The 18,638-nt window shown below is 42.9% G+C and overlaps 1 pseudogene across 1 annotated transcript in view; it reads right to left on the minus strand.

The window, feature by feature from the left end:
- LOC143270397 (cytochrome P450 3A25-like) overlaps positions 1-18,638 on the minus strand; it is a 68,915-nt pseudogene that overhangs the window by 18,454 nt on the left and 31,823 nt on the right. The window contains exons 2-7 of the transcript XR_013047578.1: positions 17,094-17,199; positions 9,501-12,904; positions 5,611-5,797; positions 4,789-4,882; positions 2,170-2,222; positions 835-934 (exon numbers count right to left, since the gene is read on the minus strand). The product of XR_013047578.1 is annotated as a cytochrome P450 3A25-like (transcript). The remainder of the gene's footprint in view (positions 1-834; positions 935-2,169; positions 2,223-4,788; positions 4,883-5,610; positions 5,798-9,500; positions 12,905-17,093; positions 17,200-18,638) is intronic.

Here is an 18,638-nt window from a genome sequence, read left to right on the forward strand (position 1 = left end):
ATGAAGGAGTAATTAATCCACATGAGGTCACTCATCAAGAGGAAATGGTCGCCATAGAGGGAAAACACTGTGATCGATTGGTTGAAGAGACAGATGAGAAAGTGTCCCACACATGTAACAGGACTGGTAATTTTTGGAGGAAAAAACTTCTCCCAAATGGCATTGGAACAATTGAACATGCATGGTACAACAAAAATCTTTAGCTGACCTTTGTTTCTCATACCAAAAAAAAAAATTACAGATAGATTATAGACATAAATCTAAAATATAAAACTACATATTATCATTAAAAAATAAGAAAGTTAAGCAAAATGTTATCAAATTTGACCCTGAAAACATCCATAAAATGCATCAGACACTGCCAAGAAGAAAAGACAGGCTTCTCATGATCACACCACATGTTTAGAAGGAAGTCCCATGGTGAAGGGACAGTCCTGTGTCTTCACTGTGTAGCTTCAACACTAAACAGGATTGTAACAATGTCCAAAACACAACACAACACACCAACACACACACACACACACACACACACACACACACACACACACACACGAGAGAGAGAGAGAGAGAGAGAGAGAGAGAGAGAGAGAGAGAGAGAGAGAGAGAAGGGAATGCCACTCAAAGGAAATGTAAATAAACTCCCAATGACATCAAAGCTAATTTCATCTTAGTATACTGGCCAGAATATATTTATACTCATGTAAGACATTACCATTTATAAAAATCAAGAAATATTCTGAGCATGGTGGTGGCTCTTTATTGTGATCATATAATTCTTTCCAAATTAAAATTTAATGAAAATAAATCATTATATTTCCTAAAAAGGACACCTACCCAACGGTTTGTGAATACTGAGTAGCATTCTTTCACCAGCACAGTTTTGATGATCTCTGGATCTGTGATAGCCAGCACAGGCTGTCGACCATCATAAAACCTGAGGTGGGAAAACAGGGTGGACTGAACCTCAGAAGATGGATTCTACAGTTGGAGTTACACCTAGGACTCCAGACTCTACCCCTGAGGCTGTACAGGCCACACTGCCAGCTCTATAAAGCACAGCAACATGAACCCCTACTTCAAGTTCTGACCATAGAAGACACTGGAATTGAATGAAGGATAGTATGGCTGAAGCAGGGAAGAGACACTTAGGACAAAACAGCTCTTCAAAGACGTCTCTAGTAAGAATGAACACTGAAACATTGGCTAAGGCAAGGCAAACTCACATGGTTATTGCCAATACTATTCTTTTGTGTAAATAGTTCAGTACCTGGGTTGGAGGTGTAACTCAGTGGTAGAGCCCTCGTCTATCAAGTGTGTGGCACTGGGTTTGACCTCCAGAGATATAAAAAATCCAGAAGAAACGGTCAATGATTCCGAACTCAAAACTTAGAGACAAAGAACTCAGTGTTCCTAATACTATTGCAGTAGCGGTTGCTTTGGGACCACCAGAGGGCAGCACAACCCATGCTTGGCATTGGTTCACATGGTCTCTATGTGACCTCTGCAGACCCTGTGACCAGGCCTGTGGTTTCTGAGGATGAATGAGAGGAGACGCAGAGACAGAGGCTCCTCCACTTGCTTGTGTCTCACAGCACAACAGTGACACCTCCTTCAACCTCTCTCCAAACCGTCAGCTACTCTGTGGCACCATTGAAGACATAGAGGCTCAAAGGAGAACACAGTGCTTTACAAATACCTCACATCTCTTCTTCAAAGTCATCAGAATTAGATATACGGGGAATACCCATGTTTTTCTAGTAAATTTAATAATTTAAATATTGCTACACATGTTTTTAGGATATAGATGAGTTCCCAATCTATTTTCGTACATCTCCCAGTGTATCTTTCAAAAGTGAACATTACTTTTAAGTTGATATAAAGGAGTTCTGGGTTTGACTAAAACTGAGTTGGTGTTGAGATGATCATGCATTTCTGAGCACATATTAGAAGGTTCTGAGCATTAGGTGCAAAGACATTGAGTCTTGGAGCCCTTGATTAATCAGTCTAGAGGATGTCCCAGTAGGGAATACCCCCATGGAATTCTTGCTGTTCAAATTCACAACTGTGATGTATTAGACCCTGGCAGGACAACCTCCAAAGGCCTTGTCCTCATGCAGTGGAGTGCTTCACTCAACAAGTCTACCCAGTGGAAGTTTCCAGAATACTCACCCCCATATTTTCCCATACTTTTTATAGCAGTCTATATCAAATTTCCACAAACCCTGGAAAAAGAAACAAAGTCCAATCCATTATTGGCCTGCATACAGTGGATCCCTTCTCTAACTGGGGTGCAAATGACTCAAATTCTGTGAAATCAGGCTTCCTATCCCTCACCAGGGATTAGAGGCAAGTTCTTATTAGAGACACCTGAAGGGGCCGGGGAGACTAGAAGAATTGTCTGGAATGGAGAGTTTAAGGCTGGCCTTGAATTTTCTCAGTGTTGTATCTATTGAAGGAATTGTTCTTACTTATGGATACCAAGTGACTTCATGTCTGAGGTGTGTGTATGTGTGTGTGTGTGTGTGTGTGTGTGTGTGTGTGTGTGTGTATGCGCGCGTGTGCGCGCGTGCATGTGTGCGTGCGTGTATGTGTGTGTGTGTGTTGTCTTTGAAATCCTAGAACACTCTAAAATGTTCCTCAAGAATCCAACTAGGGGAATATGAACAAACCTCCCGGGTGTATGCTCTTCTATATCCTGGTTCAGTATTATCCCGTTGTTTTATTAGTACAAAAGTGACAGAGTAAAGCCAGACTTGGTGGCACACAACTATAATCCTAGCACTCAGGAAAAAGCAAGAAGATGGAAAAGTTGAGGCCAGGATGGATGTCATCTCAACATCTAAACGAGGGGAAACAAAAGAATGATAACTGGCCAAGGTGCAGAGAATAGGACACTTGAGAAACTGCACTAAATGGGACATTGCCTCTGTATAACAATCTCCTTCCCTTGGCACAGGGGTAGAAAGATTGCATGAGCCAGAGACAGAAAACACTACAACAAAAAATGTTTTCAAGTACACAACAGGGCATTTGCACATATGAACTCACAGTGACTGTGAAAGTGTACACAGGACCTGAGCAAGAACAAACCAGACAAACCCTAGCACAGAGAGGAGAGGAGGACATGAAGTACCCCCCCATCTGAGCAGCTTTTGGCAATTGCTCAGGGCTGGGAGAGGAACAGTTGGTTTTCCTTAAGGGTGTGGCTCATGACAGATCAACAGTGATCCAGTGTGTGGTTATATACACAACTGAGAGTGTGTAGACAGCACAAATCAGACTCCATGGGTTACAGAAAAATACACAAAGTGGGTAGGTAGGGAAGGACTGGGGATGTGGGGGGAGCTTGGGGTGGGCAGTGAATACAATCAAAACGCATTGCCTGAAAATCTCAGAGAACTAATGCAAATTGAGAAAACATAAAAAGGATCATCAAAAAATTAAGAAGTGATAAAAAAGAAAAGCAAGAGAAGATTGAGGGTGAGTGGAGATGATGGGGAAATCATGATGGGATCCAGGAATCAGTGAGAGGCCCCTTTCTACAGCAGGACAGAGCGAAGGAAACACTAGCTCTGAGTTTTCAATGCCAAAGTTGAAAAGAGGAAATGTTCTGTCATGACATCATATCTGTGACTTAATGCAAAAGAAGATTCAGGAAGGGAAATGTGCTGGGGTGATTATGAAAAGTGTTCCGCTTTCAAGGGGGATGGCCTTAAGGCCTTCTCAGGCAGCTGTGGGGCAAGAGAGGTCTCATTTAGATCTCAGGCCTGCAGTAAACATCTAACTGTAAAACTTGGACTCTGACAGGCAACTGGAGTATGTGGGGAAGGAAATCCTAGCAGAGAGCAGCCGGCTCGCAGGCTCTGCTGATGCATGGCCTTCAGCATCTGAGCTCATTATAATCTAGCCAGATGCCAGCCTTGGCCGATCAACCGAAGTCACAAAGAATCAGCCAACATTCATGGTCCTTGTTGCATTTATGGTGCACTTTCAGTGTCTCTAAAGATTTGATAAAATCATCCTTCCTGGGATGATTCTATAAAGGAATCTGCCTTCACTTAGAAAAGCAAAAATTCTTTTGTCCTATGGTATCTGAGGGTGAGAGACAAGCACTAACTTGTTTCATTTGCAGCCACATCCTACTCAGACTGCCCCTGAGGGTGCTGTCTTGGAGAAAAGAACCAATGCAGAACACCATTATTTTCTCAAACCCTCAAAGATGTCCTGGGTATTAAGACAGTATGGAGCCATTGAAGTAGCTGCAGGGGACACAGGAGTCCCTGAGAGGTTTCTGGTAAAGGGGAATTCCCTGTAGTCAACACACAGGCGTCCTGATGCAGGGATGCTGCAGAGCTGGCCAGCAGGAAGAGAAAAAGTGCTGCTCCTGAGCCCAGTGTGAAGTCTGGTCTAGTGCACACAGGCTGCTGCGGTGCTACTGTGACCAGGCGCTTTCTCGTGAGTTAAGGACACCTGTGCCTTCCTGGAGGCTCCACTAAGGAAAAACCCGGACTTCTCCTGCTCCTGTTCACAGTCTGAGTGTGAAGTGCTGAACACCAGGCTCTGATATGTCTGCAGTCACAGCTTTCTAACCACAGCTGCAAATATGTCAGCAAATCTTAAAGGGAAGCCCGAGAACTCTCCTGGATGGACACACACAGTTTCCAGTGGTCTGACACCCCAAAACTTTCTCCCTAGGACTGGTGTTTGCATCTATGGAACTGATCCATAAACAGATACACAAGAAGTCGCAACCACAAGAAGAAAAGAAAGAGCTCAAACAGTACTCACATTTCAGTAGCTCAAAATGGTTCCCAAAAAAGGCAGAGGTTTGGGTCCAGGAATGCCGAGCTTCTTAAAAATCCCATTAGAATAGGTCCCATATCTATAAAGTAAAAGAAAAAGCCAAGAACATTTTATCATGATCCAACCAGCAATGGAGACCCTCCCTCAGGATCAGTGCTATCTGTCCTCTGCTCTAAAAACACAGCACTGAATAGGAAATGGTTCTGGATACCAAAAGACATAAAACAACTTGAGTTATCCAGAGGAAGGGTGTGTCAGGTGAGGGTTACAGAAAAGAGGGAAGAGTAGATGCCGACCCTCCTACAATGTCTAGGATGCATGATGGGAATTTGTAGAAAGCATGTTAGGGGATGAGAGAGAGAGCAATAGACATGTGTATGCCCAGGGGAGAAGCCTTACACATGTCATCGGTGCATGCTAAGGAACAAACGCAAGGAGGCAAGAACAGTGAGTAGTTTAAGCACCTCCATGATCTTGGGACTCCCCAAACTCAGAAGGTCTGTGGTGGCGAATTGTTTATGAGTTCTCTGGATTGATGTTGGTTAGTCTGGGTACAGACTGAGAGCCAACTCCATCTTCCCAGGAGCAAGTCTTGTCAAAACCCTCTGAGCCATAAGGTAAGAGTTGGAGGGAGTCAGAAGTGTATAATGTCATTGGCAATAATGTCAGTAGGAACTGCACTACCAAAGCCTCGATTTCAACTTCTCCTCCATCTTCTCTTCGGATGTTCCAACAGGAAAGGGAAGGGGGCCTGTGTATCACTCCAACTCCAGTTACAGATAGGGAGAATCTTGGACAGCTACTCACATGTAGAAGAGCACCAGGCTGGTAGCCAGCAGCACCCAGGTTTCCATGGAAAGGCTGGGGATCAGCTCCATCTCAGCTTTCCTTCAGCAGTTCTGGCTCCAAGTTTCCCTCCCAGCTGAGAGTCTTGAAGGGCACCCCTGCTGTGCCCAGCTGAGATCCAATGAGACCAGTCTGCAGTATTTATGTGCTGAGAAAGGAGGAGGGGTCAGGGATTCAGCCAGTAGAAAGTCCTCCCTTGCACTGCCTGAACTCAAAGAACTGAGATGGCCTTTTCAATGATAGTTATCAAAAGTTCATGCACAATCCTACTCTGACCTCCTTTGAATACATATTCTAGGTAAATATTTGTTCTTCCAGAAACTCAATTAAATCCATTGGCACTAAATTTCTTCTAATTTGCAGGTCTCTTTCATCCATGTTCTCATTCCAAAACACGTTGAAAACATGCAGAGAAACTGTATGTACTGATCTTCACCAGTGCTAGGCTTCCTTTTCTAGTGTGTGTGTGTGTGTGTGTGTGTGTGTGTGTGTGTGTGTGTGTGTGTGTACAATGGGTGTCGTCCTCTGTCACTTTCCACCTTATTTTTCAAGACAGGATCTATTACTGAACCTAGAGCTTGTCATTTCAGCTAGACTGTGCTATGGGATGGTCTGTATGTCAAATAAAACACTGATTGGCCAGTGGCCAGGCAGGAAGTAGGTGGGACAAGGAGAGAGGAGAATTCTGGGAAGCGGAAGGCTGAGGCAGAGAGACACTGCAAGCCACCGCCATGACCAGCAGCATGTAAAGATGCCGGTAAGCCACCAGCCACGTGGCAAGGTATAGATTTATAGAAATGGGTTAATTTAAGCTATAAGAACAGTTAGCAAGAAGCCTGCCACGGCTATACAGTTTGTAAGCAATATAAGTTTCTGTTTACTTGGTTGGGTCTGAGCGACTGTGGGACTGGCGGGTGACAAAGATTTGTCCTGACTGTGGGCAAGGCAGGAAAATTCTAGCTACAAATGGCGCCCAACGTGGGGCAAAAGTTTCTACCTAAAACCTGAGAAAAGATTCTAAAATGGAGCTAAAAACAGCTTCCTAATTGTCTCTCTCAAATGAGCGGCAGCCTGCCGGTTTGAGCTACTGGCGGGTTCCTGGCGTGTGCGCTTAACCTGCAGTATGGCGGGAATGAGGCCTCTGCAAGTGGCACATTAAGCTGCATGGTGGATTTAGCCTTTGCTAGTACAAAACAAAAAGAGGTTTCTGGGCTATATGCTGCTTTGATAAGAAGCATAGACCCACTATTTCTGAGAGTTGATGGCTCCCAGAGTTGGCGGAAAACGTACCACCGCCATGTTGGGAAGCTGAAGTAGGCGGAGCCAGCAGCCACAGCGCCGTTTCAGGCTTAAAAGGCTGCAGTTTAAAGCAATAGGCTCAAGGTAATATAAAAAATAAGCCATGTAAAGATGGCTACCACACAGAGAATCTGGATTATGTTCTCTTTGATATTTGTAACTGAAGATAAACATTTGATTGCAAAAGCTGTTGAGTTATGCCAAAATGTGTATTTTAAAGGTACCTTGACTTCAAAATTTGGCTATAAGGATATGTTGCTTTGGAAAAGAGGCTCTGCTTTTGTTTCTACAGAAAGCCAGAGGCTATGGATTTGTTCCAGATTAAGATACATCAGGTTTGACCAGCCAAGACCCCCTGAAAGGTCTCTGATGACACCATGGTCCAGATGATCCAACATCCAGAATCGTTTCAAGGCAACTGGCTCAGACGATACAGCCTCACGGACTACTCCATGATCCTTAAATTTTCTTTGTGTCCCCATAAGATACAGCGCCCCCCTCCAGCAGGAAGTAGTAAGAGAAGCTACGCCCAAATTCCCAAATATACCAACCTGGCTTTGGAGATGTATAAAAGTTAAAACCTTCCTTCTTAAAAAAAGAAAAGGGGAAGTGCTATGGGATGGTCTGTATGTCAAATAAAACACTGATTGGCCAGTGGCCAGGCAGGAAGTAGGTGGGACAAGGAGAGAGGAGAATTCTGGGAAGCGGAAGGCTGAGGCAGAGAGACACTGCAAGCCACCGCCATGACCAGCAGCATGTAAAGATGCCGGTAAGCCACCAGCCACGTGGCAAGGTATAGATTTATAGAAATGGGTTAATTTAAGCTATAAGAACAGTTAGCAAGAAGCCTGCCACGGCTATACAGTTTGTAAGCAATATAAGTTTCTGTTTACTTGGTTGGGTCTGAGCGACTGTGGGACTGGCGGGTGACAAAGATTTGTCCTGACTGTGGGCAAGGCAGGAAAATTCTAGCTACAAGACTGCCCAGGAAGCAAGGCCCTAGGGACCACCTTTTCTACCACATACTTCCTCCCTTTCTGACATTATAGACATTTGCCAGCAGCCCAGTGAATAATACATGGGTACTAGAAATTTTAACTTGGGTTCCTTCACAGCAACTTTTCAGAGTCATTTGCATAGCCCCAAATTCCATTTCCTATAAGGTTCCTCTATACCCATTAGGACTTGAAATTATCCATCAAAACACAGCTCAGAAAAAAATATGAACCTGGTGGAGTCATTTCTCACCAATCACACCCAACAAGGAGAATCACCCTGTGTGCTGGCTAGTTATTTATGTTAACTTGACATAAGCTAGAATCAATGTAGAGGATGGAGCCTCAATTGAGAAAATGCCTCCATAAAACCAGGCTGCAAGTAAGCTTATTAGGCATTTTCTTAATTAGTGCTTGATGGAGGAGGGTCCAGCCCATTGTGGATAGGACCACCCCTGGTCACGTGGTCCTGGCTTCTATAAGAAAGCAGGCTGAGCAAGCCATGGGGAACAAGCCAGTAAGTGGTACCCCTCCACAGCTTCTGCATTAGCTCCTTCTTCCAGGTTCCTGTCCTGTTTGAGTTCCTGTTCTGACTTCCTTTGATGATGAACAGTGGTATGGAAGTGTAAGCTGAATAAACCCTTTCCTTTCCAAGTTGCTTTGGTCATGGTGTTTCATCTCAGCAATAGTAACCCTGACTAGGACACCCTACTATGGATTACTTTTTTCCTCTGTACAAAATGGATCAATTTCCTCTCTAAATTTTACTACTATTTTGGGGTGCTGTGCATCTGTCTTTTGTGACAACTGCCTTACCATTGGTGGCTGATGTGCTTGGCCTCCTTCTGGACATGAATGCTGTTGCTTGATTCTTTTGTACCCATTGGCCTTAGATAGATAGTTTTTCGGATGGATGGGTACATGTCTTGGCCAATGATCTATCTAGTTTGCAGTCTATGTCAGGGTCATTTGAAAGGCTGCTAAATACTGCCTAGTGATCCCTCAGCTTCCACACCATCCATCCATTTGTGGTCTTTCCTGTAGGGACCACATGTCAACAGAATCCTGGTTGATCATCCTGAGCTTATAGTGAGAGTGGCTTTGACAGAGGCAATCCGTCTTGCATTAGCAAGTTAGGAAGTTTAACATGGTCAGACTAAGTCCATAGGTCCCGTTCAACTAACCTGTCAGGATGTCTACCACATACAAAATATTCAGCAAGGGCCTACAGATAGAGCAGTGAATAATACCTAAATAATTCCTTGACTATCTCACAGATTGGTGGGAAAATGTGCAGGAAACCCCGAATAACAAAGGTGTGGAGGACAATGGAGCGTGAAAGAGAAGGAAGAGGTGAAATCCATCATTTCCTCAAGACCCCAACCCTGTAGCAACTGGCTCATGTCTGTAAAAACAGCCTTAATCTACTCATGAAAACAGACCCTCCACAGCCTTATCCATCTTGAGGGTTCAGCCTCTTTGTTGGGTTACATTTAGACTAAGTTTCTAATACATAAACTTGAGGGTATGCATTTAAATCAGAGAAATTGCACTTACCAAATTACAATAGTGGTGTTTGGTTTTTAAATTTTCTGCATATAAGAAAGATAATAGAATATATAACAGGCTATGGATTACATGCTTCTAACATTAAGACTTAATCCTGGACCAGCTGGCAAGAGGCATCAGATTGGCACGGCCCCTGGAAGCATCTCTGTCTATTGTAGGCACCAGAGTGATGATATGTCTCCTGGTCCTCAGCAGTTGTTTCACGAGCCCTCATCCAATTTCCTGTAAGGAAGCTGAATGAATCTCAGTGGGTCAGAAAAGACAGACATAGAAATGTGTGTTGGGGGGAAACCAGCTGGGAAACTGCTGTGTGGAGTGGAACAGAGAAGAGAGGTTCATGATTGGTGAGTGTGACCAAACTGCAGTACATATGGTATGGACTTCTATTATGAGTAACATGCTATTATTACCCAAAATGTAAAGTATTATGATAAAATTAGTGCAACAGAAAGGTAACTTTTAGTTTTTTGAGACAGGGTCTCCCTATATAACTCTGGCTGTCCTAGAACTCATTATGTACAACTAGGCTGTCCTTGAATTCACAGAGATCCATCTGCCTCTACCTCCTGAGTGCTAGGGTAGGTGTGTGCCACCAGGTCTGGCAGAAAATAACTAGTTTTAAGTGTGCAATTTATTCAGCACACTCACTTTTATGCACACACTCCTGCTAATCTGAAACTGTGTGGATTCCTTCCTGTTCTCTATCCCATTACTGACCCCCCCCCCATTGTGTGTCTGTCATTGTTGGATGACTCACTCTGGGTCCTTCAAATCATGAAGATCATACACTACATGCAATTTTTACACCTGGCATGTTTCACCTAGCATGGTGTTTGTCAGGTTCTTCTATAGCATAGAATCTATACAGATTTGAACTTTACCCTCAAAAATCTAATCTCCAAAACAGATGCTGATGACAGCGTCTTTCCCTCCACAATGACCTCACAACAGACCAAATCAATATTGGACCTAGATTGGACTTAGGACCTAAAATGGCAAAATGGGTTCATGGCTGCCTTTATCTAGTGAGAATGGGACACTAGTCCAGTCCCAAGACTTGCCATTCCCCCCACAAATGTTCACTGCAGATGAAGAGTTCAAGTAGGGTATCAGAGGGCAAAAGTTATACAGTAACATTACCTTGCATGATGTATTTACTGTGTCTGCAAGAGATAAGAGTTCAAGTTTGCATGGATTAAAAGATTGAGAGTTTGAGAGGGCACAGTTTGCTTTCTATGGCCTGAGGTAAGCTAGCTTTTTTTTTTTTGAGCATGTAAACTAGAAACATGGTGTCCACAATTGATCCTGCTGTCACTTGTGGTACCACTCCCCCCTAATTCATAACAGAGAGTAAGTCAGCAGAGGAAAACATTCCCTGGCCTGCCATCACTGCAGAAGGCTAATTTAAGTGGCAATGTGCTTAACCCGCTGACCCTTCCACATGTGCTACGAGGTAGGTGTGGTTGGTCAGCAACCTTACTTTCTGGAGAGGAATACTGAGACCAGGAAGACTGAAGGAACTGTCCCTCCACCACTGTGTCACACTGCTGGTCCATGCTGGAGAACGACACAAACACTGGCCATCAGACACCACAGCTAGCACTCTGTCTCCATGGCCATCTGCATAGATGCCCTGCATGGCAGTGCCTCCAGCAGCCAAGATCTGTGTTCTTGTCTCTTACCTCCATCCATTTCAACTGCAACCAAGCATTCTCTTATGATAAAGGAGATTGCCTTTTGACCTGCCAACCTTCTCCTATCCTGCACCTGATCTAGTCTTGATCACCCCGAGATTCTTTCCTCCTCCAGGCAAATCTCCTCCTGCACCACCTTACACAGAAGCCACTGGATTCTGAGAGTGTGAGATGTGGTCACTCATGATTGACATTTGATGTGACATCAATAGAAATTGCTAGCTTTGGAAGAACCTGTATCAAGACAGAAAACAACACATTTCATTAACGCATTTACCATCACTCCTAACTAAAAATCACAGTACTACAGTTTGGATATAGTTTGAACTCCAGGAGTTCATGCGTCAGAACTGAACTCCTGTATGGTGGTGTTCAGAGGTGGTAGAAACTTCAGGGAAGAAGCATAATGGGAAGTGGATATTGGCTTCCATCCTATGCTCTAGATTCCTGCCCTGCCATATGATCTATACCTCTATTTTTCATTTTTCTTTATTAAGAAATTTTCTACTCACACTACATACCACCCACAGATCCCACCTCCTCCCTCCTCCCACTCCACTAGCCCTCTCTCCCAAGCCACCCCGCACGCCCACATCCCCCAAATCAAGGTCTCTCATGGGGAGTCAGCAGAGCCCGGCATGTAGCTAGAGTTTTCCTGCCTTGCCCACAGTCAGGACAAATCTTTTTCACCTGCCAGTCCCACAGTCACTCAGACCCAACCAAGTAAACACAGACACTTATATTGCTTACAAACTGTATGACCATGGCAGGCTTCTTGCTAACTGTTCTTAAATCTTAAATTAATCCATTTCCATAAATCTATACCTTGCCATGTGGCTCGTGGTTTACCGGTACTTTACATCTTCCTTGTCCTGGTGGCGGCTCCAGGCTGTGACTACTGCCTTCCTGTTCTTTTATTTCTCCTCTCTGTTAGTCCTGCCTATACTTCCTGTCTAGCCACTGGCCAATCAGGTTTTACTTATTGACCAATCAGAGCAATTTGAAATACAGACCATACCCCAGCACAGCCAAGTGCCGATCATCTCAGACACCTGCACTCAGGCCCGTGGTCCTAATCATCCTCTATGCGGACCTGCTGAGTAAAGCCATGAGGAACCCAAGAACGGGCTGCCACAGCACATACAGAACATCCCACAGCACCAGCACACTGAAACTAGGCAGGTCCAAGCCCCTTCCCACTGCACCAAAGCTGTGCAAGGCATCACACCACAGGCACTGGATTCCCAGAAGCCTGCCCATGTACCAAGGATGGATCCCGATGCCACTGCCTGGGTGCCCCCCAAAACAGTTTGAGCCAAACAACTGTCTTCCATATCCAGAGGGCCTAGTCCAGTCCCATGGGGGAGTGGACTGGGTGTGGGGGTGTGGCAGAGGATGAGGAGTGGGGGATGAGAACATAGGGAAATGAGAGGGTCAGGCTGGAACAGGAACAGAGTGGGAAGGCAGGGAGGAAGATACCATGATAGATGAGGACATCATGGGAATAGGAAGAGGCAGCGTGCTGGGGAGGCTCCCAGGAATCCACAAGGATGACTCCACCTTGGTCTGCTGGTAGTGGTCCACCTATCTGTCATCATAGAGCCTTTGTCCAGTGACTGATGGAGGCAGATGCAGAGATCCATGGCAAGGCACCAGGCTGAGCTCCAGGAATCCAATTGATGAGAGAAAGGAGGAATTCTACAGGCAAGGGATGTAGAGATCATGATGGGAGGACATGCAGAGATGACCAGCCAAACTAGTGGAAGTCAATGAACTGTGGATCTCTACCTCTTAATGATGCTCCCACCGCAACACACCCTGCCATGATTTCCCAGATTCAGGGATCCTGCCCACAGTCAGTGATAAACTATTTGGAATCAGATCTTCCAAAACAATGGGATAAATAAAATTATTTTTCATACACCAAAGTCTCAATATCGGCAACACCTATATATCAATGTTTCTTGAAGTACTCACTATTCATGATTGCTAAGTTATAAAACCAACATAGTTTTTAAAGAAAATATAGCATAGAATCTTTTCAGTCATAAAAAGGGGAATAAAGTTATATTATTTGTAAGAAAATGGATGCAACCAGAAATAAGCAAATTAAACATATTAAGTCATCCTCAGAAAGACAAATATTGGATGTTTCTGTTATTTGTGAGTCCTAGGGTTGGTGGACACAAAAAAATTATTTATGTACATATGATGTGAAAGCAAAGTGAAGCTGTCTGGGAGAACTGAGGGTAGAAATGGGAAAATGGAGGGGAAAGGGAAGGGTAGCACACTATGTGGGCTATGATCAAAGTACATTATATAGGCGCATAAAGGTGGCCTTATATAATCATGCACAATGATTGGGGCAGAAGTGTGTTATCATGGATGTGTCCATACTCCAGTGTGAAGATACCACTCTGGGCTTGGAGAGAAGCAACACCAAGAGAGATTTAAGACAGGAATTCAGACTAAGGAAAAAAGGTAGGGTGACCTAACAGCACTGTCCAAAGGAAGTCACCAGTGGAGTTCTGACACCTGAGAAGCACTCCACACCTGTCACTCACTCACTTCACCTTGGGAAGAAATTACTATTCTCCTTCCCCTGTCCTGCCCAAGGAACTACCTGTTCTTAGTTCCCAAGTTCTAGCATACTATGAGCTAAGTTCAAAAATAGCAAGCATGTGGACTTGAGGAAGGAGAGCAGTGTGAGGAAGGTGACTGAAGCTGTCTGCCATGTAGAGTATGTTGCAATTTGAGTGAAGTTACTGACGGTGACAGTTACTGGCTGTGGACTTGCAGCATTATCACACTGGAATAATCCCTGTTAAATATTAAACAGAGACCTCAATTAACCACATGAACTTCATGAATTTCAGTTTGTCCTCACTCTGTGTTGGGAACTCTGACAACAGGGATTTGGCTCAGCCCAGGTGCACCCACTTAATAACAACTGTACTGCTGGCCTCAGGAAGTCATGTCTTTTACTGCTTCCCCCAGGTAAGGTATGTTTAAATGCACCCAAAGGGTAGATGTGGGAAAACCACTAATAATGACATGTACCTCATGTTTTTCTGTAGTAGTGTCTCACTGATGTAATCATACCAAGAATCCCTCAATGAACAATTAATCCTTAGTAAATTCAGATATTAATCAATGAATATTAGGCAGATGCATTAAATAAAGTTGGGATTCCTTAGTGACTACTCTAATTGTCCTGAAAAGTGGTCAACAACATACCCCAAAATTATGCTAGCCAAAGGAAAGGCCAGAGGAAGCCTGTTGAATTCAAATGTCTTCCTAGCCATTAAGTTATCTGGGAGAAAAGTTAGTCTTGATGATGACATGACTGTAGTGACACCAGAAGATTGGAGATACTTTCCAGGAAAGAGGAATGGGCCGTCAAACACTCTGCTCCTATTCTAATGGGGTACAATGAGTGCAATGTGTACATTTTCACTAGAGAATAACATCAACTTATGAGAAAACATAAAATTCTTTGGTAAAATTAAATATATAAATAAATCTCAAAACAGATTCCCATAATTTGGGTTGGTAGTTCCCCTCTTCATCATTTCATAAGATACAAAAGGAAATGGGTAAAATGTCAACCGTAATTGGTATAGGATATATAAAGATGTAATTTGTCATGTCAATGGTATAATGGATGGAGGAGGAATGAAAGAATGCAACTGTTTTATACAACCTACAAAAAGTTTAAATGAAGTTTACAAGTGATTATTGTATTTGAACATGTTTCATGTATTCCTCTTGTCAGCCACTGAGGATAGACCTGTAACATGTACACTGAAGGAAAAGAGATCAAGTCTGCTTGGCTGTCTGGATGCCTGTTCATTATTCTTGGCTGTTTGAGAGGAAAACTTTAGGTGAGGCTCAGCAGATATACCTTCTGGGTCATCCATCTTCCACATGGATGTGTGTCCTTGGACAGAGTCTTTTGAAAGCTCTTTATCTAAATCTTAATTGCATTCCTTTCTGCTGTTTTGCATTAGGTATTTTCTGGGTTTGGAATGTTCTCCCACTTTCTGTCAGTGGACTCCTACACTACCCCCAGTTTTAATGAATCGCTAAAAAGGTTCCTAGGTTAATAAACTAGTCAGATTTATAGGTATAGTTCATGATAGCAAAATATGTTGGTATTGAGAGCTTCTGCTAAGTATATCATACATACATGGAGATCTTATGTGGCTTACATTGGTTCTTTATTTTCCAGACCAATCAGAAATGAAACACAGATTGGTGTTTCACAACCTGCACCTAAATAACATTGTCAACAAAAACTCTTTTGCATAGAGATCCCATCCCAACTACAAACCATGAGGGGGGGGTGATAGTTTGAATGTTAACTGTCCCCCAGGGGCTTGTGTGAATGAACACGTGGTTCCTCTCTGGTGAAGCTATTTCAGGAGGTTGTGGAACCTGTGAGACAAAATGACAAGCTGATAAATGAAGGTCACTAGGTCTAGGCTTTGAGATCCTACATTTCCTCTGCTTCTGATTCTGTGTCTTCTTCCTGGTTAGTACCATGTGATGATGCCACAAGTCCTGAGCATTATCTAAATGATGGACTATACCCCTTAAGATGCAAGTCACAACCAACTTCTCATCCACTAAGCCGCTTCTATCACATACTCTAACAGAGTGCTGGGAAAATTAGCATAAACTATGTCAAGAATTACAGTGTTTACTATGAAATTCTGACCATGTGTCTTTTAGGCCTTTAGTTAAGGTTTGTGGTAGAAAAGTCAAAAAGCTTTGTGATATAGGTTGAGGAAACCCTAGCTTTCACCAAGTGCCTTCCCCCACTGAGTGTTCTTGCCAAGATAGAAGTTACTATTTTAATAAGTCATTGAGAATTAGGCATATGTCCCATGACCAGCCAGGAGAACATTCCAGATATGCATTGCAAAGACCCAGAGAAAGGAGAGGGTTTGACTCTGTTTGGAGACCTGTTTGACTGGAGAGTGAAGTAAGGCTGAGAGAAGAGATGAGACTAGGGAATGGGTCAGAACCCTGATGGCCAACAGCAAGTGTCTGACCTTACTGTGCTCATGAACCTTTCATTAACTGCATTTTGAAGCCAATCCCTTCCTGAGACTTTTAGGCATTCATTACCAACCTACCCATAGAACTTTATTCCATAAAGTTTAGGAAATATTTAGATATTTTTTTGAACCTAGATGCCAGAGAGAGAAGAGAGTAGGAAATTTTATAACTGCTAGGGGGTTCAAGCTCCTAAGAGGAGTAGATATGGGGCTAGGTGGTCTTATTGGAAACATAGGTCCACAGAGCCACAGATGATGCTAGTTCTGATTAACACCCAGGAAATTAATTCCTTACTCATTTGTTACACTCATGGGGGGGGGGCATGTGATAAGAAGAGGTGGTTATGTGCAGGTGATAAAGGTCGATAGTTCATTCTCAACAAACTCATGAAATTGTAACCATGTGGTTGGGATTTTCTGAGACAAGAGTCCCAGTTTGCTGGCCTGGACCTCACTATGCAGACCATGCTGGCCTCAGACTCTCAGAGATCTGCCTGCCTCTGGTTCCTGAGCGATGGTATTCAATGTGTGCTCCACCACACACAGCTTAATCAGGGCTTTAGCCTAAGTGTGAACTTGCTCCTCTTTTTGACACTTGAATGTACACCGTGCATTCTACACTGTGCATTCTAGTGATGTCACTCTACAATGCTCTTAACTCTTTTGAATTATTTGTTAAATTCAGAGAATGGGCAGGGTTGGCTACCAGCCTGGTGCCCTAGTCTCTTCAGTAATACATTCAAATTAGATGTGGTATTGAATAAAGATGGTGGATAGGCTTGAAAAGAAATACTTTTATTCAGCTAGGTGGTAGTGGCACATACCTTAAATCGGCACTTGAGAGGCAGAGCTAGTCAGATCTCTGTCAGGTTGCGGCCAGCCTGATCTGTAGAGTGAGTTCTAGGACAGCCATGGGTACACAGAGAAATCCTGTCTCAAAAAACAAAACAAAATGTTAGAAATATTTGTATTCCCCACATAATAATGTTCATTATAAAATATTGAATGGAGAACATTTGACATGAATTTAACTACTAGAGTAATCATAATTCTTCTCATTGTTAATAAAACCATAAATAAAATTACAGGCTATCGTTTACTCTAATCAGAGCCCAACTGTAATGGATGGAGTCAAGTGTCAGAGATGAACCTCCACATTTCAGTCATGTACTTAATGATTTCCTTTACACTAGACAGTTGATAACACTATGCACAGACATTGACCCTGTTCAGAGAATATACTAAACTTCTTAACCATTAAGGTTACAGACAGTGGATTAAGCCCATCTTCATTTGGACTTCATTCAAAGGTAAATTTGATCCTATGTGTTCTGGGACATAAACCCTGATGAATACAGATGGACTCATTAGGGAAATTCACACACCAGTTATGATGCCACCTCTCAACACAACCTTTAGGACAATTGATTTTTGTGGTTGAAGAAGCCCTTGCCCACTAGATACCAAGGGACCTTGAACAAACACAGTGAGAAGAAATGAGTGAACCATCCCCAACTCTAGAAGAAAATAGATAAGTTCCATTAACTACAAAGATGCTTTACAAACACATGAAAACTATTAATTTTAATACATATTATCTAACCTGTGGCAAGATTGCACAATGAAAGCAATCTCCCAGACATTGATTTAGTAAAATATTTATTGACCACCAGCTTTTTATAGGACCTGAATCACATATGTTCATCAGCTTATCAATTGTTGGTTGTCCTGTAGTTTCATTAACAAGTGAATTTTAGTTTGATTTTACAGCTAGTGAGAAAGCTTTTACCCATCAAATTCTGTAACCTTTATAAGAATGGAAAGTGGCTAATATTCAGTTTAGATTAATTTTAGAGTATTTCAGCAAATTTGATTTAGTCTAAAATTTAAATCCAAGTTGCTTCCAATACAATATGTTACAAAAAGAGAAAGAAGTGAAAAGTTTAAATTTGGGGTTTTCACGTTTTAAAAGTGTTTACTAAAGCAAATGTAGGAATACTTGGTTTGTACAATTGTCATGCTTAGACTTACAGCTACAGGTTTTAAGGTTGTTTTAAATTGTCCCCAGCTTTGGGCTTCCCTTTGTATTTCAGCTGAGAATCTGACGTGATTTTTCTCATGGTATAGACAATAGGAGGGGCTGGTGGTGAGGTTTTGCCTCCAGAATGCTGGGCTGAAAGGTGTGTGCCTGATGGACTGGGGTGTGTGGAAATGACTTTAGATTACATATTTAATACATAAGAACTGTCGCTTCTGCCTAGTTCCCCCCCTTTTTTCCTTTGAAAGGATGTTCATCTAAGACAGAAGAATTGAAATCATTTCCTTAGAATTCAAGATGTCAGGAAAACTGGTTATATAAGACGCTCCTC

Source organism: Peromyscus maniculatus, chromosome 23 (assembly GCF_049852395.1).
Source record: "Peromyscus maniculatus bairdii isolate BWxNUB_F1_BW_parent chromosome 23, HU_Pman_BW_mat_3.1, whole genome shotgun sequence".
In the NCBI taxonomy this organism is placed as follows: domain Eukaryota; kingdom Metazoa; phylum Chordata; class Mammalia; order Rodentia; family Cricetidae; genus Peromyscus; species Peromyscus maniculatus.